The sequence below is a fragment of the Cucurbita maxima genome, unplaced genomic scaffold (genome assembly GCF_002738345.1).
Source record: "Cucurbita maxima cultivar Rimu unplaced genomic scaffold, Cmax_1.0 Cma_Scf00019, whole genome shotgun sequence".
NCBI classification, from domain to species: Eukaryota; Viridiplantae; Streptophyta; class Magnoliopsida; order Cucurbitales; family Cucurbitaceae; genus Cucurbita; species Cucurbita maxima.
In genome coordinates, this window is record NW_019272035.1 from 3,950,473 (window position 1) to 3,970,921 (window position 20,449).

The following is a 20,449-nucleotide window of genomic DNA, read 5'->3' on the forward strand; positions in this document are numbered from 1 at the left end:
ATCATGGGCTCCAATGATCCAAGATTAACTGGTTAAACTCATTAACCTTGTTAACCAACATTCGTTAACTACTAAGGACACTCCACTATAGCCTAGTAGTTGCACTCCACTCACTATAGATATATTTCTGTCCATTTGATATAACCATGATTAGTAAGTCAATCCTTCAAAGGTTGTTCGTAACTAGAGCTGGGTCAATTAGCCGTTTTACCCCTGAAGTTACTTCTTGTTCCTTATGTCCCACTGATTCTCTTATGAACAATTGGTTTGTGGTTCAACCAGTAAACTAAATCCCTCTCAGGCCAATGAGTGGGTGGGGCCCCTAGTTCAAGACCTAGAGTCAGTACTTAAGTGAACTACCTCTCTTCTATCCCTAAAAGTGGGTAGGAGCGAATTCCATCTTGCACCCCACATCCCCAGCTATTCACCCAGTCTTACCCCTGAAATGGGAGGCCTATTGAGTCGGCGAACTCGAGCCACTCTCACCCATGCAAATCTAAGGATAATTCCAAATAAACAGGAGTTCATGGTTAGCTCAGGATTAAGATCAAGTTACCTAGGTCATCGAATGAAAAGAAAATCAGTCTCAACAGTAAACGACATTATAAAGAGAGAGTGACTTTCTTCATGGTCCGATCTTATGCAATACTCATTGCATAGGACGCCCCCACTCACATGTCTCCACATGTAAAATTTAGTGATCACATTGTTTATATCATATACAAAAGTTGGCCGCATTCATAGTGTCCCCAGAATAAGGTACTCAACCTTATCCTTATACTATAGATCATTTTGACTATATACTTGAACTTGATCCACTTTTATGTCTCTACATATAGTTCAAGTAATCATACTATAGACAGAGTGTTCTTAGTTTATTGAATTTAGATTAATGATCGTAAAGTTCACTTTATTCAATAACAATCTTTACTAGATAAACATCAATAATAACTTTATTGAAAATAGAATATGTCTTTGTTTACAAACTTTGAGTTTTAGGACATAAAAACCAACACTCTCCCTGTTAGTCGAGTCACTTCGCTCCTCTACTTTGTCTCGCATCTTCGACCCTCGTAAACTATCTGCTTCTCTACTTACTCCTGAACCCCTATTCCCCTCACTTGAGAATCGAGTAAATTCATGCAAGAATCAGAAGAAAATGAAAGAGAAGTAGCTTAACCAACCCTTGTTACCGGAGAAGAAAAGATAAGAGAATGAAATCAGGGAGACTGCTGTGAAGCTCGACAAGATTAACGATCAGCTCCTGAACCAGAACCTCTATTCCCGTCCCTGGCGGGGAACCTATTTAATAAATGAACTCCTGCTCCTGAACCATATTCAACTTAAAAAGAAGGATTAGCTCATGAACCAGAACCTATTCATTGTTAGTCTCATTACTTCGCTACTTCACCTTTAGTTAGAGAACGCCAGAAGGGAAAAAGGAAGAAAGAAATAATAATGATCCTGAACCATAAGCGATAGAGAAAGAAGGTGGATGAAAGATTAAAGAGAGTTTACAGTCTTTGTTTGAATAAATGAATGAGTTAGCAGCTTGACCTTACCTTTCCTTTGGAAGGAATAAATAGGGAAGGGACATTAGGCAGGTTCAGGGTGTTGGTTTCTTCTTCTTCTTTTCATCCAGTTGTTTACCTCATTCAATCAAAAGGGTTAAGCTTGAGTCAAATTCATCCTTCTTACAGGAGAGGAAAAGAGTTTGTTCAATCAGCCTACTCTTTACCCCGAGTTTATTGTTCAAGAATCCATAGGAGAAAGAAGAAATAGCAATAGGTTCAGTAGTTCAAATGAATAAGGTAGTAAATAGGTTAAGGGAAGGGAATACAGGGGAAGTCACTCGCTTCACGTTAACCCAATCTCTACAGGTGAAAAAAAAGTATTTCAGATAGAAGTTTAATTAGTCAGAGAAGAAAATGAAAGCAAAAGTGGAAGGTAATACAGTCAAAGGTAAAGGAAAGAAAAACTCACACTAGAATAAAGAGAAAGAAAGGAGATTCGAGACGACCTACCTATAGCGAGAGGAAAGAAAAGAGACCATGTAAAGGTTGTTCAGGTTCTGGCATATAGTAGAGTTGCTTTACCGATAGGTCAAGGAGAAGGTAAGTTGGATGAATCCCCCGCTCTACCCCAAATTCTTCTTTGTCTGACTGACTCTCATCTGCTTTTTTAGTTCAATCTGGTAATACAGTGTAAGGGGAGGGAAGGATTAATTCTTAGAAACCGAGCAGAGCTCAAGCTATCTATTTTACTCTCTTGCTTGTAAATTCTATTTGTTTGAAAAGCCTAGTTACAAAGAAAAGAGAGGTGAACGAGTAAAGTCGAATTAATCTTTCCTTAAACCTTCCGAAATAGAATAAGGTAATGGAATTGGGAAACCAACAGGTGAATGAGAAAGAGAAGAAAAAGAGAAGTAGCGAAGCCTATGTTACCTTGTCTTTGAATAAAGAGGGAATTAAAGTATAAGGTACCGGTCAGGTTAAATAAAGGGTTTCGGAGCGAAGCTACTCGACCAATAGATATAGACAGAGGATTTAATTGACTCAACTGTATTTGTTTGTTCGTTTTGATTTCATATTATCTTCTTCTTATTCTGTAAAGATGAATGAGTTTACCGAGTTTACAGTCTTTGAAGGGAAATTCTCTAGCGAGAGGAAAGAATAGCGAAACCCTACTAGTGAAAGAAGAATCGTTTGTAAAGATAGAAAGGAGGAACAAACAAAAAAATAGCTACTGATGAGAACTACCTTATTAGTTATTAACCTAACCTTATTACTTCTTACTTTCATTCATGATGATTTGATTACGAGACTAGTTCTTCCTTTATGCCGAGAATCCGAAAGGAATCAAAAGAGAAAGACAAAACAAATGAATTAGAAAAACCAACCGTTCGAAGCGTGACCTATAGAATAGGAAAGAAAAGAGACTGAGGTGAAGTAGGTAATCAATCAATCAATTCCCGCAGCTTTCCCTATTGATTCAAAATGCCAATAAAGAATACCCAAAATAGCTAACATCTTGAGACATTGTAGAATAGGCTGACTAAACTTCTATGGTGAAGGAGAAAGAACCAAACCCCTTTTCTCTTCTTTTTCCTTCCTTAAATCCTACTATACTCTTTCATTCAATCTTTCTTACCATAAAGAAACCTGACGAAAAAGAATAAGAAACGAACTAAAGCGAGGAGCAAAGCCACCTTGTTTGTTTACTGTGAGTGAAAGCAAAACGAAGTCTCATCCCTAACAATTAAACTCAATGATAATAATTCTTCTCTTTTACTTCCAGCTGCTTCTTTCCTAATTTATTCTTCTCGTACCCAAAGGCATAAATGGATAGCTTTCTTCTCGAGTCACCATTAGATTCTCACTAAGAAAAAGAGGAAGTAGAGTCAAAGGTGTAGGTATTGAATGAATTGAAAGCTCTCCTATTCCAAATTTTTAATGAATTTACTCTCTATTCTCTCCTGGAAAGAAAGGTTCTTCAAATAGCTTGACCGAGGGAAATCTGTCTCATGAGTTCAATCAAGTGAAGGGGAAGTAGTTAAGTGGAATGAATCTCTTTTCTTTTAACAACTCTGACTCTAAAGGATAGATAGTAAAAGAAGTTAACAAGAATGAATAAAGAGGAAAAGCAAAGGAAGAAGACGCAGATAGAGTAAAAGAGAGTTACAGATCATTCTTGCTTGTTTCTTACATTATAGTCGAGTGAGTGAAAGAAAAGGGTGTCGGTTCAGTCTAATGAATAAGGAAAATAGGATTAACTTATGAATTACCTTGCTTGTGATGAAAGAGTGAAATCTGGTTCCGGTTCCTTTATAGAATAGAAGCTGATAGTTTAGGAGGGTCAGTCTCATTAATGATTCTTCTTTCTGTTCAGTAGCGCAACGAACATCCTTTCATTTGTTGGAGAGGTTCTAGAGTAAACTCTAATTCATCTTGAGTTGCGGAGTTCAGTCTCTTTAGCAAGTAGTGGTTGGATTCAAAGCAGGTGTTAAAGATTCTAACTAAATTGACTTATTAGACTCCTCCTTCATATGAAACCAAAGATACTGGGATCTTGGCAGCATTACGAGTAACTCCTCAACCAGGAGTAGTTAGTTCCACCCGGGGAAGTAGGGGAAACTGTAGCTGCTGATGCTGAATCTTATACTGGTACATGGACAACTAACTGTGTGGACCGATGGGCTTACCAGTCTTGATCCTTACGTTACAAAGGATGATGCTATGAATGTTCCCGCTGAAAATCAATATATTGCTTACTTATCTAGCTACTTATCCCCTACTAGACCCTTTTGCAGAAGGTTTTGTTACTGACTGACTTCCATTGTGGTTAATTAAATTCTAAGGCTCCGCGTGCTCTACGTCTGGAGTATTTGTCGAATCCCTACCCCTACTACTTATATACACTTTCCAAGGCCCCACGCCTCCCTCATGGTATCCACGGGTTGAAAGAGATAAGTTGAACAAGTATTTATGGTCGCCCTCTCTCTATTGGGATGTACTTATAAACCTAAATTGGGATTTTATCCGCTAAGAATGAATTATAGTAGTAAGAGCTGCAGTTTATGAATGTCTACAATGTTACTGCAGATGTGAAGGCATGATGAAAATGGCTATACTTGCTTGAGACGAGAATTGGGAATTCCTATCGTAATGCATGAATACTTAACTGAGGGATTCACTGCAAATCCTAAAAATAAAAGAGCTACTCAAATAGAATATGTATGCTTTACAGAATGAAAGAAGGTAAAAGAAAGACAAAGATAATGAATCTTGAGTTTCGCCTTTTCCGAGTTTAAGAGCTACTGAATCTATTTACCTGATGTTTTAGCGAAGCGACCTTGTTTACTCTGTTTCAAGGTGAAGGATAACGAATAAGGAGTCTTTCTTCTCTTTTCTTTCATTAAGGAAGTCAAGACTCAACTCAAGATGAATGAGAGAGAACTGGCTTTCTTGCGGCTGGGTTGGACGGAACTTGCTTGAACTCCTCTTCTTGTCTTGACTCTATTCCCTTGCCTTCTTTAACTCGGTAAAGCATATATATATATATTCTTTCTCTTTCACCTATTTATGAATGAACTGATCTTTCTCCTTATTCTTTAACTGATCTTTCTTCTCTACCTACTTACTCATTCACCTTTGACTGATTTCACTCCTTATACGATATTGCCTTCACTAATGAGCCTGACGAGTGGGTAAAAGAGATGAATGAGATTTTACAGTGAAAGCAAGCAAGTCAAGACTGAACGCCGGTCGGTCTTTGATCTTCTCCTCCTGATCCTATTTCTTTCATTGAACTTCGCCTCTCTCTATTTTACCGTCGAGAATCTGTTCTTTCCTTTTCTCTTTTGAACTCGGTAAAGCATATTCAATTAATCAGAGTTCATGCCTCTGTCGATTTTTTGGGCTATTTTGACCTAGAGGTAATTTAGTCAGTATTAAGGATGAGAAGAAGAAGAAAGATTTCTTGAACCTGATTTCACTTTGTAAACTCCTGAACCGATATTACCTGACTGACTGGATTGGATTGAACTCCTCTTTCTTTATTCAAACACAGTAAACGAAGAAAGACTTAACTCCTTCTTATTCATGAGACAGATTGCACTCCGTTTGAACTATTCTTTCACTCTTTTACTCGACTGTAAACACGAAAGATGAATGAGACGGAACTTGAAGTCAAGACTCAAGATTCATGATCGTTCACTTCTCTATTCTATGTCTCAAAATTCCATTGCCTTAACTACTCGATTACTTCATTCGCCTGTAAGTAAAGACTATTTCACTCTTGAACTATTGAACTATTCCTACACTCGGTAAACTTCCATTCCATTTCCGGAACCTTCTTTCACTCATAAACCTTTGACAATATTCCCTATTTATTCACTGTAAACTCATTCACCTCTCCCTACTGACTCTTGAACCAGAACCTGATGTTCTTTCCTTCACCTATTTATTCTTGAACTTCTCTTTCTCTTTTCATTCTTTGACTCTCCTCTCCTGTAAGAAACTAGACTAGAATGATCGTTCACCTTCTTTCGTTCTTTCATTAAGGAAGTCAAGATTAAACCTCAAACCGGAACCTGATTGAACGATAAAGCGCTATTTAAAGAACCTGAACTGACGGAACCTTCTTTCACTCCTCTCTATACTGACTCCTATTAATGATTCTGAACTCCTAAACCAGATTGAACTTCAAAAGAAAGAGAAGCTCATGAACCTGAACCTATTCATTGTCAGTCTCATTGCTGAGCTAATGAACCTGAAGAAATGCCAGAAGGGAAAGAGGAAGAAACAAACATGAATTGTCCTGAACCGTAACCGATAGAGAAAGAAGGTAGAGTCTCTACGCAAGATTCCTTCTCCTGAACCTCGTAAACAAGGGTTGGTTGAACTATCTCTTTTCTTTCCGAATCCAATTCAAGATTCATTCTATGGACCAGAAAGGCAAGACTCCTTATTCATTCATTCGACTTTACTGTGAAAGAAGAAATTCAGGGAGAGTGAAGATGAAACGAATCATGATCCTTTACAAGAGAGTTAAATGAATTAATTAGCTATTGAACCCTGCCCCTTCCCTTCGTTACTTCCGGCCCTGATATGACCTTATTCTGATTCATGAGCTACTGAACGAACGGTGAACAAGGCCAAGCTCCTTCCCCTATTTCTTTCTAAATGAGACTATAAAGACCATGAATTAGAAAATTCTATCTTCTATCTATTTTGAGGGATATTTTTGGCTAGAAGTAATTAATTATTAAGGATGAGAATCAGGCAAGACAAGAATCAATGAACTAGTAGCAAAGACTCAACCTCAAACTTGGACTATTCTTCTTTCACTCTTTCTTGGGTAAAGCGGCTGGATGATAGATAAGAACCTTCCATTGCCTTTTCCTATTGATTATGGATCTGATCCTTTCTTTCACTGTAAACACTCTACTCAAGATGAATTAGCTGACATGAAGGCCATTCATTCAATCCGGAACCAGAACCTCTACGATATTACCTGACCTTCCCCTATTTCCCTTATTCATTCAATCCGGGAGAGTATACAAAGAGCTACTTCACTTTACAGAAGAGGAAAGAGGAATTCGACAGAACAGGACGGAAGGAAGAAATTCAGGAGTTAGCAGCAAAATAGCTTTATAGTCAAATAAAGAAAAGAAGAAGAAAGACTCGTCAGACTTAACTACTGAACTTGTCCCTTCTTGAACTTCGGCAGGAATCTACTCTTTCAATGACTGAGATGGAACCCGAGGAAGGAAAGATTAATGAGACTGAACCGGAGCCTCTCTCTATTCCCCTCAGTTATGGTTCGTTATTCTTGAACAAGGTCAGTGGTTGACACAAGAGCTCATTCACCTCTATTCCCTTATTCATTCAACCCTTCAAACACAGTAAACAAGGTCGCTTTGCTCCTTTCCTTTACATTAGAGGAAATTCAGTCAATCCGAAACAGGACAGGAGAGCTCCGAAACCTATTCAAACAATGAATTCAATCCGGGAACTCCTTATGAATTAATTATCCTTTATATTGAAAGAAGGTGGAAGGACAGAAGATGCAAACACCTATTTACCTGATTAATGAAGGAACCTATTTATGAAGAACTGTAAACCCCTGACCCAGAACCGATATGCCCTAAGCTACTTCATGAACTTCACTCCGGAACAAAGAAAGAAGGGAGACTAAAGATCAAGCTCCTACTTCTTGAATGAGGTAAAGCATATTCTTTCTGATTCCTTCTTAACAGATCCGGAACCAAAGACTCTATTCCCTTCCTGGATTGAACAGCTTGAACTGTAAACTCCGATCCTCGGAGAGCAGCTTTGCACCTTTCCGATTCATGATCCGATTCCTTAAACCTTTTCCTCGGCCAGCTTCTTGATCTGATCCTTGATTTCACTCTTGAACCTTTACAGTAGGTAAAGCATATTCAGGGAGGATGATTCTTGAACGAACCGTAAATACTCCACTTCTTATGAATGAGAGTGAACTACTGAACCGTTATAGGAGAGGAAAGAGGAAAGAAAGCTTAATGAGAGAGTTAGAGTTTACCTTTCTCAAAGAAAAGAAGAATCAGGCAGGAAAGAAGAAAGAGAAAATGACTTTCCGAGTTTACAGAAAAAGAAGAAATTCAGGAGTTAGCGGCTTTGAAAGCCGAAACCGAAACCCTGAGCTACTTCACCTTCACCTATCGGTCTCACTACTTGCTTCTTTCTCCTGCTCCTGAACCTTCTCCTCGACCCGCTTCTTGATCTGATCCTTAATTTCACTCTTGAACCTTTACAGTCGGTAAAAGTATATGAAATCCTTCTTGAACAGTAAACACAGACTCAACTCAATGAGACTGAACTACTGAACCTAAACCTCTAAACTATCAGCTTCTCTCCTGAACTACTAAACCAGAACCGGAACAACAGAGAGTCAATGAATTAGCTTAATTCAAAGGAAAGAGATTCATTCAAGTGATTGAACTAGGCCAAGCTCATTCATTTGGTAACCTCGGTCTCACGGCTTCGCTCCTTCCCATGAACCTCTCCAACAAGGGAAAGCTATTCTGAACTATTCTTGTCTCCTTGCTGCGCTCAATCACTTATTCTTGACCAGCTCTTTCTCCTCTCCCTTCTTGTCCCTATTGATTCTTTCACTCGGGTTTCACTATCTCTTTGATTGAACGACTAAATAGGTGTAGGTCTTTCTTTCTTTCTTTAAGTCAAGGTTAAGGAAAGCTTAATGAGATAGAACAGGAAGGGGAAAGACTCAAGCAAGACAAGAGGAATTATCCTTCTTTACAGTTCTAGAAGGAAATGAATTAGCGCTGCTTTGAAAGACTCAACCTCAAGATGAATGAGACTGATTTCACTCTTGAACGAACAAAGATGGTAAAGCTATTTGATTGGAAAACCTGAACCTGATTTCACTCTTTCACGAGGTAATGAGTTTGGAAGGCTGGAAGGATGAGAAGAAGGAAAAGCTCCTACACCTATTTATTCTTGAACAATGTCAGTGGTTGACACGCTCATTCACTCGGTAATTGACGATATTCCCGTCAATGATTGTGAGTTATTCTCAGGAAGTGATTGTGAGTTATTCAAACACTCGGGTTAAACTAGGTAAGCTAGATGAGAAGCTCCTTTCTTGCTTTCACTCTTTTACTCGACTGTAAACAAAGAGAAAGATCAGCGACTTCCCCTTTTCTTGACGATAGTCCCTTCAGCGGCACAAAGAAAAAAGGGAGAGAGTGAGATAAAGAGAGTGAGAATAACCCTGAATTGTACTTCTTGAACTAGGACTCTGATCCTCTTCGAGGGGTGCAATTCCATTTCCTGAACTGAGAGCTACTTCACTGTACCCTACTATTCTTTCAATTCATTCTATCCTACACCCATTCTTTCAATTCATTCAATCCTTCACCAAACCTTTACTTTACAGTCCTTGAATAAATTCAGGGACAGGAAAGACTCTACTCCTACTAATTGAACAGTAAACTCCTCCCCTCTTCGAGGAGAGCTCCTTCACTCCTTAGCTGCTTTTCAAGACTCAACCAACTATCAGGGAGACAAGAGAAATTATCCTTTTTCAATCCGAAACAGTACAAGAGAGCTACTTATACTCTATTTCTTCCCTGACCTTGCCTTTCTAGCCCTGAGCAACTTCTGGCCCCGCCTGATATGATCGGAAGGAGGTAAAGTGGCTTCCATTGCCTTATTTCAGGAGTTAGCTGCTTGACAAGAGAGCAACTTACCCTACTCCAGAACAGGCACAAAGAAAGAAGGAAGAAGACTCAGACAAGATTCATTCCCCGGGGAACCGATATTCCCGATTTTTGAGGTCATTTAACTCTTTTACATAGGCTGGATGAGAAGAATCTGGGAAAGCTATTTTACGGTCTTTGATCTTTCCTCTCCCCATGTTATTCACTGTAACCTCGGGAAAGCATATGAAATGAATTGACACTCTCTCCCTGCTGATTGAACAGTAAGAAAAGAAGAAAGCACATGAACCTGAACCTGATTTGACTCATGAACCTCTCCAACAAGGGTTTAACTATTCGAGAACTCGGTAAAGCTATTTTACGGTCTCTTTCCCCTTATTCTGTTCCTATGAAATCCTGAACCTCGTAAACTCTTCTCGTGTATTCGCCTCTTCGCCCTACAGGTCTCAAGTCTTCGCCCCTGCCCCTCTACAACTCGGTCTCATGGCTTCTCCCATTCACCTTCACCTCTACACCCTATGAAGTTAGTCAAAGAGGAAGTGGTTGGCACAAGAGCTCATGAACCTCTTCCTGAACTATAAAGCCGAAATATTAATGAGACTACTTTCACTCTTGACCAAGGTAATTAGTAAGTCAAGACTCAACTCCTTATTCCAAAACCTATTTCTTTTCTTTTATTGGGTAAAACATCTTCGCTCAATCACCTGTCAGTTTCACAGCTTCGCTCCTGCCCCTGTCGATAAAGCAGCTTCGCTCCTCTCTCTCGGTTTTTTTGATATTACTTTCTCTGAGCCTATGTTCTCTTCTTTCTGTTTTCTGTAGGTCTCTTCTCTTCTTTACTTCCTTCCCCGTGATATGACCTGACTGAGCTACTTCCTGACCTGAACCAATAGATATTGTATTACCTAATCCTGAAGAAGAATTTGTTGCTCTGGTAAACGAAGAGAATGGAAGAAGAAGACATAGAACCAAATATATTTCTATAAAGTCAATTCATTGGCTACTTCCCCTATTTAGCTTATTCATTCAATCCTGTAATAGAAAGCAAGACAAGATTCATTCGGCGGAACAGGACTAATACTTCTGAACTCAATGACTTGTCCCTTTAAACACTCCATACGTAACCTTTTCCGATATATATGACTGACCTTACCTTGCATTTCTAGCTTTAGCATTGTTTGTTTTATTCCCTGATTGACCAGTAAACACTCTCAAGATTAATGATCTTGAATACGAAACCTCTACAACTATCTGCTTCTCTCTTGTCCCTATGTCTTTCTATTGGTCCAGCAGCTTGCTTCGCTCTGTAACCTTAGCTTCTATCTATTATTTTACCTGATCTACACCTCGATATGACCCGAACTTTCCAGTCAATTAAATGAATGAAGAAGAAATGAATTAGCAGCTTTGGAAGACGAAACTAAAGATGAATACTCCAGTAGTGTTTGAATAAATTCAGGGAGAAGAAAATTCAGGAATAATTCTCCTGACCCTACTTTACCTTTTCAGTTGAGTAAATCAATTAAAGCTCCTTTCTTTACAGTTCAAGAAAGAGTCAATTCATTAGCTACAGATTAGTTCGTTCTATCAAAGAGTGAAACCGGAACCTGAACCGTGGTGGTGCTCTTCTACAGCTTCTTCGATAATAGCTCTTTTTTCCCTTCGGTCTCTTATCTTTGTCCTCTCCCTCTTTACTGACTCATTCACCTTTTTTTGACGGATTTCCCTCGGTAATATGGAATAGATGTTTTCATCCCTGGACTGATTGAAGAAAGATTCATTCTAGTCAATAACTTTAGATTCTTTAACTGTAAATAAAGACTCAAGAACCCGCGGGGAACCTACCTATTGATTCTTTGACTGATTTCACTCTATCTTGAACAAGGGAAAGCCGCAAAAAGCATATTCTTGATCTTTATGAATTATCCTGAACTACTTTGACTACTTAACTGACTCATTCAGCTTTTCCGATAGTACCTGGCTGACCTGATTTCCCTCGGGTTTCACTATTCTTTCAGGAGGTAAGGTAAGTAAAGCATATGCAGTTGAAGTAACTCTTTGATTGAAGGAAGAAGGTAGTGCAGCAGAAGTCAAGCCGAAAGAGAGTGAACCGATCCTACTAATAGACTTTCCAGTGGAAAGAAAGAAGAAGAAAGCGAAAGAGTGAACCGACCCTACTAATAGCCTTTGGCAATGAAAGAATAAATTCATTCAACCCTGACCCGGAAGGAAAGACTGAGGATTCTCTTCTCTTTTAATTCGTCTGAGCCTTTGATGATATTCCCTATTTATTCTTTCCATTGAACTCAAACACAAGGGAAAGCATATGAAATTCATTGCCTGAACTATACTAATTCATTTACTCATTCTCCATGAACTGTAAAAGATCCATACTCTTGATTGATTAATAAGACAGAACTACTCTAAACGAACCTTCTTTCACTCTAAAGTAGCTGATCTCCATAACCGAACCATATTCCCTTCCCTTCACTAGGTGGAGTAGTAAGTAAAGGAATGAAATGAAAGAGAAATCCCCTTATTCGTTCTCCTTCCTCTTCTCCTATTTAGCTGGTTATTGATTCAATCCGTAACCTCTACCTATTTATTCTGATTCTTTATGAGTCAGGTTTAAGTAAGTCAAGACGAAAGGGAACCCTTGGCCTATTCTTCTTTCAGAGGGTAAAGCTATTTGTTTAAAGAACATGAACCGTAACCTGATTGAAGTCGGTCTGTTGTTCTCTTTACTCCTTCCCCCGCATTGGCCTTCAAAGACTCTGAACCTCTCCCTGAACTATAAATCCAAAAGATTAATGAGACTAATTTCACTCTTGACCAAGGTAATTAGTAAGTCAAGACTCAACTCCTTATTCCGGAACCTATTTCTTTTCTTTTACTGGGTAAAGCAGCTTCGCTCAATCACCTGTCGGTTTCACAGCTTCGCTCCTACCCCTGTCAGTAAAGTAGCTTCGCTCCTCTCTCTCTGTCTTAGTCTTTACTAGCTTTCTTTGTTTATTCCTTGATGGAACTCATTCATTCCCCTGAACCTATCCGGTATCTTTTCTTTCCTCTCGCTTGAAAGACTCACCGAAGGGCTCATTATCCTTCACTACTTGTTCCGTTAGAGTTCTTTATTCTTGAATAGTAAACTCATTCACCTTCCCCTGAAAGTGTTGAAAGTCAAGACGAAACTAAACATTCATTATCATTATCCTTGTCAATGCTCAAGATTAATTCTTTCTCATCCACTCCTTCACCGGGAGCTTCTTTAACTTCTCTTTCTCCTCTCCCTACTTATTCTTTCATTTACTCTCTTGAACTAGGTAAAGCATATTCAGTAGCTCTTTTATTGACCGAGGTAATTTATAAGTCAATCCTCAAGATTCGTTATCTTTCACCCCAGCTCTGCTTCATTCTCTTCTCCCTCCGGTAAAGGATATTCAATCCTTCTTTCAGCTATGATTCTTTCTCCTCTTACTCCTGTCCCTTTCTCTTTCTTTGACTGATTTGATTGAACTCGGTCGGGTGGGTTGGTTGAACTAGGTGAAGTATCTAATTCATTTACAAGATAGAAATATCTTCTTTTTTCAGCTATGATTCTTTCTCCTCTTACTCCTTCCCCTTCAAAGACTGTATGTAAAGTGGCTGGCTGCGCTCCTCTCTCTTTCTTCATTGGATAAAGTCGCTAATTCAATTACTCTGTCCCTGAAGAGTAAACAATTCCATTACCTTATTCATTCGACTCAACAAGATGCATTCTCTGATTTCTTCTTGAATAGTAAACTCGGCTCAATCACTATTGAACCTTTATAGTGGAGGGAAGATATTCAATCCTTCTTGAACTCCGAAACCCTATTTATTCCAAGGCTTGGTCGGTAATTATTAAGTCAAGTCGAAACCTCAACCCTTTTCCTGATTGAATTCCTTTTTCTTCTGGAACTATTGAACACCTATTTCTTCCTTCTCTTTCTCGTTGTTGATTGAACTCTTTTTTTTTTCCTCTCTCCCTCCTATAAGAAGGATTCGTTATCCTTCCCCTAACCCTCTACTGCCTGAAAAAGCAAGTTCAGACTGAACTTCTTATTTCTTCTTGTTTAGGAACTGAACTTAATAACTTGTCTCTAATTTCATTGCTTCACTCCTGGATGGCCTATTACTGATGAACCAAATTGAATTCCTCTCCTTACAGTCTTCGCAGCTTCGCTCCTTCCCCTATACGCATTTATTCTGGAACTGCTCTTTCTCTAATTTCTTCTTAAACTATCGAGTGGAACTATCTCTTTTCTTTTCAACCCCAGTAAAGAAAGATGAAAGAGTTTACTAACGAAACTACTACACCTATTCTTTCTTTCAGGAGGTAAAGCCTCAGGAGACGAAACATGCATTCTCCTTTATGAACCTTTCTCTATTATTTATTACCTTTCTCCTAACAAGCACCTATTTCTTTCTTCTCTTCCCCTTTAGCTGACGAAAAGAGAGAGTCTGGATTAGACTGGACCTGATGGAACTCTTTTACTTCATATCCAGTAAAGAGTCAAGATTAAGAATCCTTCTCTTTCAACCACTCTATCTTTGTCTTGTCTTCTTCCTTCATTCTGCTATCCTTCATTCAGCTATTTGATACAAGATTCATTCTTCTACTTCTTTCAGGAGGTGTAAAGCTGCTCCTTCTCTTTCCTCTTCGTCAGCCTGACTCTTTATGATCCTAAACTACTACATGATCCTGAACTACTACTGTTAACTACTACTTATGATCTTGAACTACTCACCGCACTTCTCTCTCTTCTTGCTTGGAAGGAACAAGTAAAGACTCAAGATCAAGCTAGCTAGCTACTGAACTTCACTTTCAACTCTTACACTTAACTACTGCACTGGAAAAGAACTGACTACTGCCACTACTGGAAGAACTGACAACTGCCTATACTTGAACTTACTACTGCCTATACTTGAACTGACTACTGTCGCTACTGGAAGAACTGACTACTACTTACTTAGACTTCTTCCCTCTCCCTACTGTACTGAGATTCTACTTCCAATTGTCTACTCATTAAGCTCTATTCATTCATTCCCTAACGAGAACAACCTATGTCAGTTAGTTACTACTTTTCAATCCTCTAAGTAACCTTACTTAACCTGCCGAGAGAAGAAGAAGATTAGTTTAATTACGAAAAGTCCTCTCCTCTAAATAACCGAAGAGAAAGCAAGAGAACAAAAGAACAACAATATTATGAATTACAGGAGGGTCAAGGTCAAGCTCATTCACCTCTAGAGCAAGAGAAGAGGTAGAAGATTATTACATTAGGGGAAATAAGGGTCAAGGTCAAGCTCATGAACTTCTAGAGCACAAGAAGAAGAAGATTAATTACGAGAAGGTAATACTACTAAACGAGACAAGAAAAACTACAAGATAATTAGATTACAGGAGGAGGAGAGTAACGCTAACCTAAGGTCTCGAACAAGAAGAAGAAGAAAGATTCAATTCATTACAGGAAGGAAGGTAAAGTAAGAATTGACGAAGAACAACTGAATTACAAGCAAGAAGGGGTAAAGCTTACCTGACGAGACAAGAAGAAGAATCAGATTATTACATTACAGGAAAGGGTCGGTCAAGTCCTCTCTTCTAAGTCACCTTTAGAGCAAGCCACCAAGATTCATTACATCTAGGAAAGGGGGTAAAGCTAATAACCTAATAACGTCTGGAGAAGGCAAGCAACAGGCAAGGAAGAACAAGATATTCATTATAGGCTGGCTGGAAGGGGTAAAGTTAACCTAACGTCTTCGAGCAAGCCAACAACATTGTAAGGTCAAGTACCCTCTTCTGGTCTAGAGCAAGAACTAGATTTACTTTACAGGAAGGGTAAACGTACCTGACGTCTCGAGAAAGAGACAGAAGAAGACAAGATATGAATTACAGACGAAAAGATAAACTCATGAGCCTACAAGAGGAACAAGATTTATTACAGACAGAAAGGTCAGGCTAACCTTTCTTTACAATCTGCTTCATAGTCTTTAGTTAGAGAATCAATCAATCAAACTTACCTGCTCTGGTTTAACTACTCCTAAACTTACCTGCTTTGGCTGGCTTGGCTTAACCTGTTCCTTCATTCACCTATTCGTCTTGAATTGACTTTCTTGTAAACTTATGACTCTTCCCATGAATCTTGTCTTGAGTTTACAGTCAACGAGAGAAGGGAGACTCAACAAGCGGAATTAGAGATTGTAATAATAAAAAGGAGAACCTCTTTCTGTCTTACCTGTCGAAAGAGAGAGAACTAACTAACACCCCTAGTAGTACGATATGTATTCCCTAACCGAGACTCATCAAGTAAAGACTAAGAAGAGAGCTTCTAGGCCCGGGCTGGACTGTCTTGAACTGCTTGCTTTTACTCCTTCCCTGCTATTACCTGAACTATTGATTGATTAATGATCTGTCACAGTCAGTCTCGACTTCACTCTTTATTATAGAGAGTTTACGGGTTAGGCCGGACTATTATATACTAATTTATGCTTTCTTTCTTCCTTGGTGTGTTGGAAGGAAGAGGCATTGACCTAAAGATTTATTAGAGTGAACAGTCAGGACAGAGTAAGTAAAGAAGCGTTATCCTTATCCTTTACCTTAAAGAAAGAGAAAGAATTGATTGTCAGATAGCCTCCTTACCTCCTCCCTAACTAAGAGAGATAATTAGAACTAACTATAAAGATAACTAACAACTCCCACACCCCTCTCCTCCTTTTTATTGTCTGTCTGCTTCGCCCTTTCCTTTTCCTTGTTCGATATGTATTCTTGAGATTGAACTAGGTAAGTCAAAAGCTAGAATGAAGAACCTGCCCGCAAGAGGAATCAGTTGCTTTACGAGTCAATGAGAGATTAAGCTCCTGAACCAGAAGTCTTACCTGACGAAGAAGCTAAACCAACCGAGACTATCCTATCCTTAGTGAAAGACTAAAAGCCAAGAAAGCTTAGAGTGAGAGTTTACCTTGCCCAAAGTCAAAGGCAAAGAGAACCAACCTCTGAACCGTACCAAGAGGAAGTCAAGTAGAACCATTCTTTCTCGTTTACTCTTACACCAGATTGCCCAAAGTCAAAGGTAAAGAGATCTCAGTCAAAGAGAAATACTCCTTCTTCCTAATCGTTTACTCTTACACCAGATTGCCCAAAGTGAAAGAGACCTTAAACTGTAACCACTAGAAATGAGTGTGCCCATTCACCTATCTATCTATCTATCTCATAATGGAATTGCCAGCCCTAAACCTTTGATCTTCTCGTCTTTTCGTCTGCTCCACCACGCCTCGTAACTATTACTTTCTCTCTCCTTTAACTGTCGGTAAGATATTGATTTATAGATTCTCCTTACCCTATGCTCTTCTTTCTTTCTTTCTTTACTTTACCTTACTTTACCTTTTCTAGTGTTTGATTGAAGTGTTGAAAGTCAAGCCTAAAGATTCAATCTACTGAACGAAATCACTATACTATACTTCCCTGATTTACCTTAGCAAGTCTTTGAACAAGTCAAGACTCAGCAGCAACTGAAAGAGAAAGAGAAATTAAAGACTGAATAGAATAGGACTATTACACCGGAACTTGAAACCATTCCCTATTCTATACTGACACTTACGACTTACTCTCTACTTCTTTCACTTAGAACTCTATACTTATTATCCTACTCCCTACTACTTACATTACACTTAGAACTCGATACTCCCTATCTACTTTAGATTAGACCTACTCTCTACTTGAACTTAGAACTACTTACTCATTAAGGAGCTAGCTCTTCTACTCATTAATTAAGCTCTACTACCTATAAGCTGCTCTACTCTATTCCTTGATGAGGATAACCTATTATGTTACACCTTTTCAATCCTCTAACTGAGGAGAAAGCAAGAGAAGAAGATTTATTACAAGAGGGTAATGCTAACTAACCTAACGTGACGAGTAAAGAAAGACTAAACCAACAACACAACTTATTCATTCCGTAAAGCAAGAGAAGCAGATAGGAATTACTACATACAAGAAGGTTAGTCAAGCTCACTCATTAACTTGCCGAGAAAGCAAGACAAGAAGATTTATTACATCCGAGAAGGTAATGATGCTACTATAACACTCTTACTTAATAACCTAACCTATAACCCTTACAACATAACCTCTATAGAAAGCAAGAGAAGTAGATATTGCAAGAGAGGTAGATATGAGTTACTACAAGAAGGTCACAGTCAAGCTCACTCATTAACTTGCTGAGAAAGCTACAAGAGAAAAAGAAAGAGATTTATTACATCTCGGCAGAAGGTCATACTACTAACTTGACGAGAAAACAGGAACAAAAAGATTTAATACATGAAGGAAGTTCAAGCTAATCTCTCTCTAGTCTAGAACAAGAAGCAAGAGTATGAGAAGGAAGCTCAAGTAAGACCTGACGAAGGAAGAACAACTGAATTACAAGCAAGAAGAGGTAACTCACCTAACGAAGAGAAGAACTTAATTGACATTCATACAAGAAGCTCAAATACTCTCTTAGAAGTTACCTCGGGAGCAAGCAAGAAGCAAGCCAACCAACAATATTCATTACATACTAAAGAGGTCAAGCTAACCCAACCTGACGTGAAAGAAAGCAAGCAGCAGACAAGCAAGCAAGCAACCAAGTAAGCAACAACAACATATTCAATTCATTACACGGGAAGGAGTCAAGTTAACCTAACCTGACGAGAAAGACAACTACTACATTAAAAAGGCAGGCAAGCTCTAGCTAGTCTCAAACAAGAACTAACTACAAGAAATATGATTGCTGCATACGGAAAACTCAAGCTGACGCGACGAACACAACAAGAATACGAAAGGTTAAAGCTGACATGACGTGACGACAAAGAACAAGAGAAGATATTCATTACATATAGAACGGAAAGAGAAGCTGCTCACTCACTCACCTATAGCTGCTATAGAGCAAGCAACCAACCAAGCAAGACAGACAAGCAGATGAATTACATACGGAAAGGTAGTAAAGCTAATCTAACGTCAAGAAGAACTGCGGATACATTACTACGGAAGGTTCATTCAAGCTTACCTGACAAGAAGAAGAGCATTAGACATTACAGAAAGGTCAGTCAAGCTCCAGCTATTCTGGAAGAACACCATTTCCATTACAGAAAGGTAAAGCTACAGCTATTACGGAAGAGCTCCATTTAGATTACAGAAGGGGGTCAAGTTACAGCTATTTCGGAAGAACAAGATTTACATTACAGAAAGGGGTAAAGCTCCAGCTATTATGGAAGCATTTTACATTACGGAAAGATCAAGGCTGACTAATCTAACTGCTAGAACAACAACAACAAGAACAACATTTACTACATTACAAAAGCAAGAAGGTCAAGGTCAAGAGCAAGAGCAAGAAGGTCAAGGTCAAGCTACTAACCTGCCAAGAACAACATTTCCATTAGGGAAGGTTCAAGCTTTAGCTATTCAAGAATAAGAAGAAGAAGAACATTTACAGGAAGGTTCTCAAGTTCTAGCTAGTCATGAGCAAGACAAACATTTACATTTACAGAAAGGTAAAGTAATCTAACGTCATGAACAAGCCAAACAACAAGACAAGATTCAAAACATACGGAAAGAGAAGCAGCTGCTCACTGACATATAGAGCAATCAACCAAGACAGACAACAAACAACATTCTAATTACTTCGGAAGGGTAAAGCTAATCTCTACTAATCTGATGTCAAGAAGAACTACTGATACATAAATTACTACAGAAGGGTCAAGCTAACCTTATATCTATAACAACAACAAGAATATTAATTACAGGAAGGTAAAGTAACCTTCCGAGGAGAAGAACAACATCATCATCAATACTACAAGCAAAAGAAGGGTAACGCTAATCTCTAGTCAAGAGGAGCTGCGGATACACGAATTACTAGGGAAGGGTAAAGCTTACCTCTAGTCTCAAGAGGAGCTACATATAGATTATGGAAGGGTAATGTTTCCCTCTGGTCAAGAAGAGCTACATTTAGATTACGGCCAGGTCAAGTTTCCTCTAGTCATGAAGGAAGAGCTACATTTCCATTACAGCCGGGTAAAGATCTAGCTTGTCTAGAAGGAAGAACAAGATTTACATTACGGCCGGGCTCTAGCTAGTCATGAAAGAACAACAACGTTTGTATACATTACGGAGGGGTAAAGCTTACCTCTGGTCAAGAAGAACTACGGATACATTACGGGCAAGAAGGCTAAGTCTTCTAACGTGACGAACAACAACAATTTACATTACGGAAGGGTAAAGCTCTAGCTTGTCATGAGGAACAAGAAGATTTACATTACGGCCGGGCTCTAGCTATTCAAGAGCAAGAGCTAAATTTCCATTACAGAAAAGAAGTGAAAGTTACTAACCTTTAAAAGAAGGTCAAGTTATAACCTTTAAAAGAAGAAAGGAAGGGTCAAGTTATAACCTTTAAACAAAAAAAAGGAAGGGTCAAGTTATAACCTTTAGAAAGAAGAAGGTCAAGTTAAGTTATTGACCTTTAGAAGAGAAGACGACAACAACAACATTACAGGAAAGTCAGGTAAAGTTACTACCTTGACGAAGAGAAGACCAATAACAAGATTTACAGTAAGAAAGGTAAAGCTCTAGCTAGTCTATAACACCACATTTACAGTAAGGAAGGTAAAGATCTAGCTAGTCTAGAACAACTACATTCATTACATACTACAGAAAGTTCAAGTTAAACTCTATTCATGAGCAAG

At 38.8% G+C, this 20,449-nt stretch overlaps 1 pseudogene; it reads left to right on the forward strand.

Moving 5' to 3' along the window:
* The first annotated feature begins 2,376 nt into the window (after window positions 1-2,376).
* On the forward strand, window positions 2,377-4,638 carry LOC111493515 (annotated as a pseudogene).
* The last annotated feature ends 15,811 nt before the right edge of the window (window positions 4,639-20,449 follow it).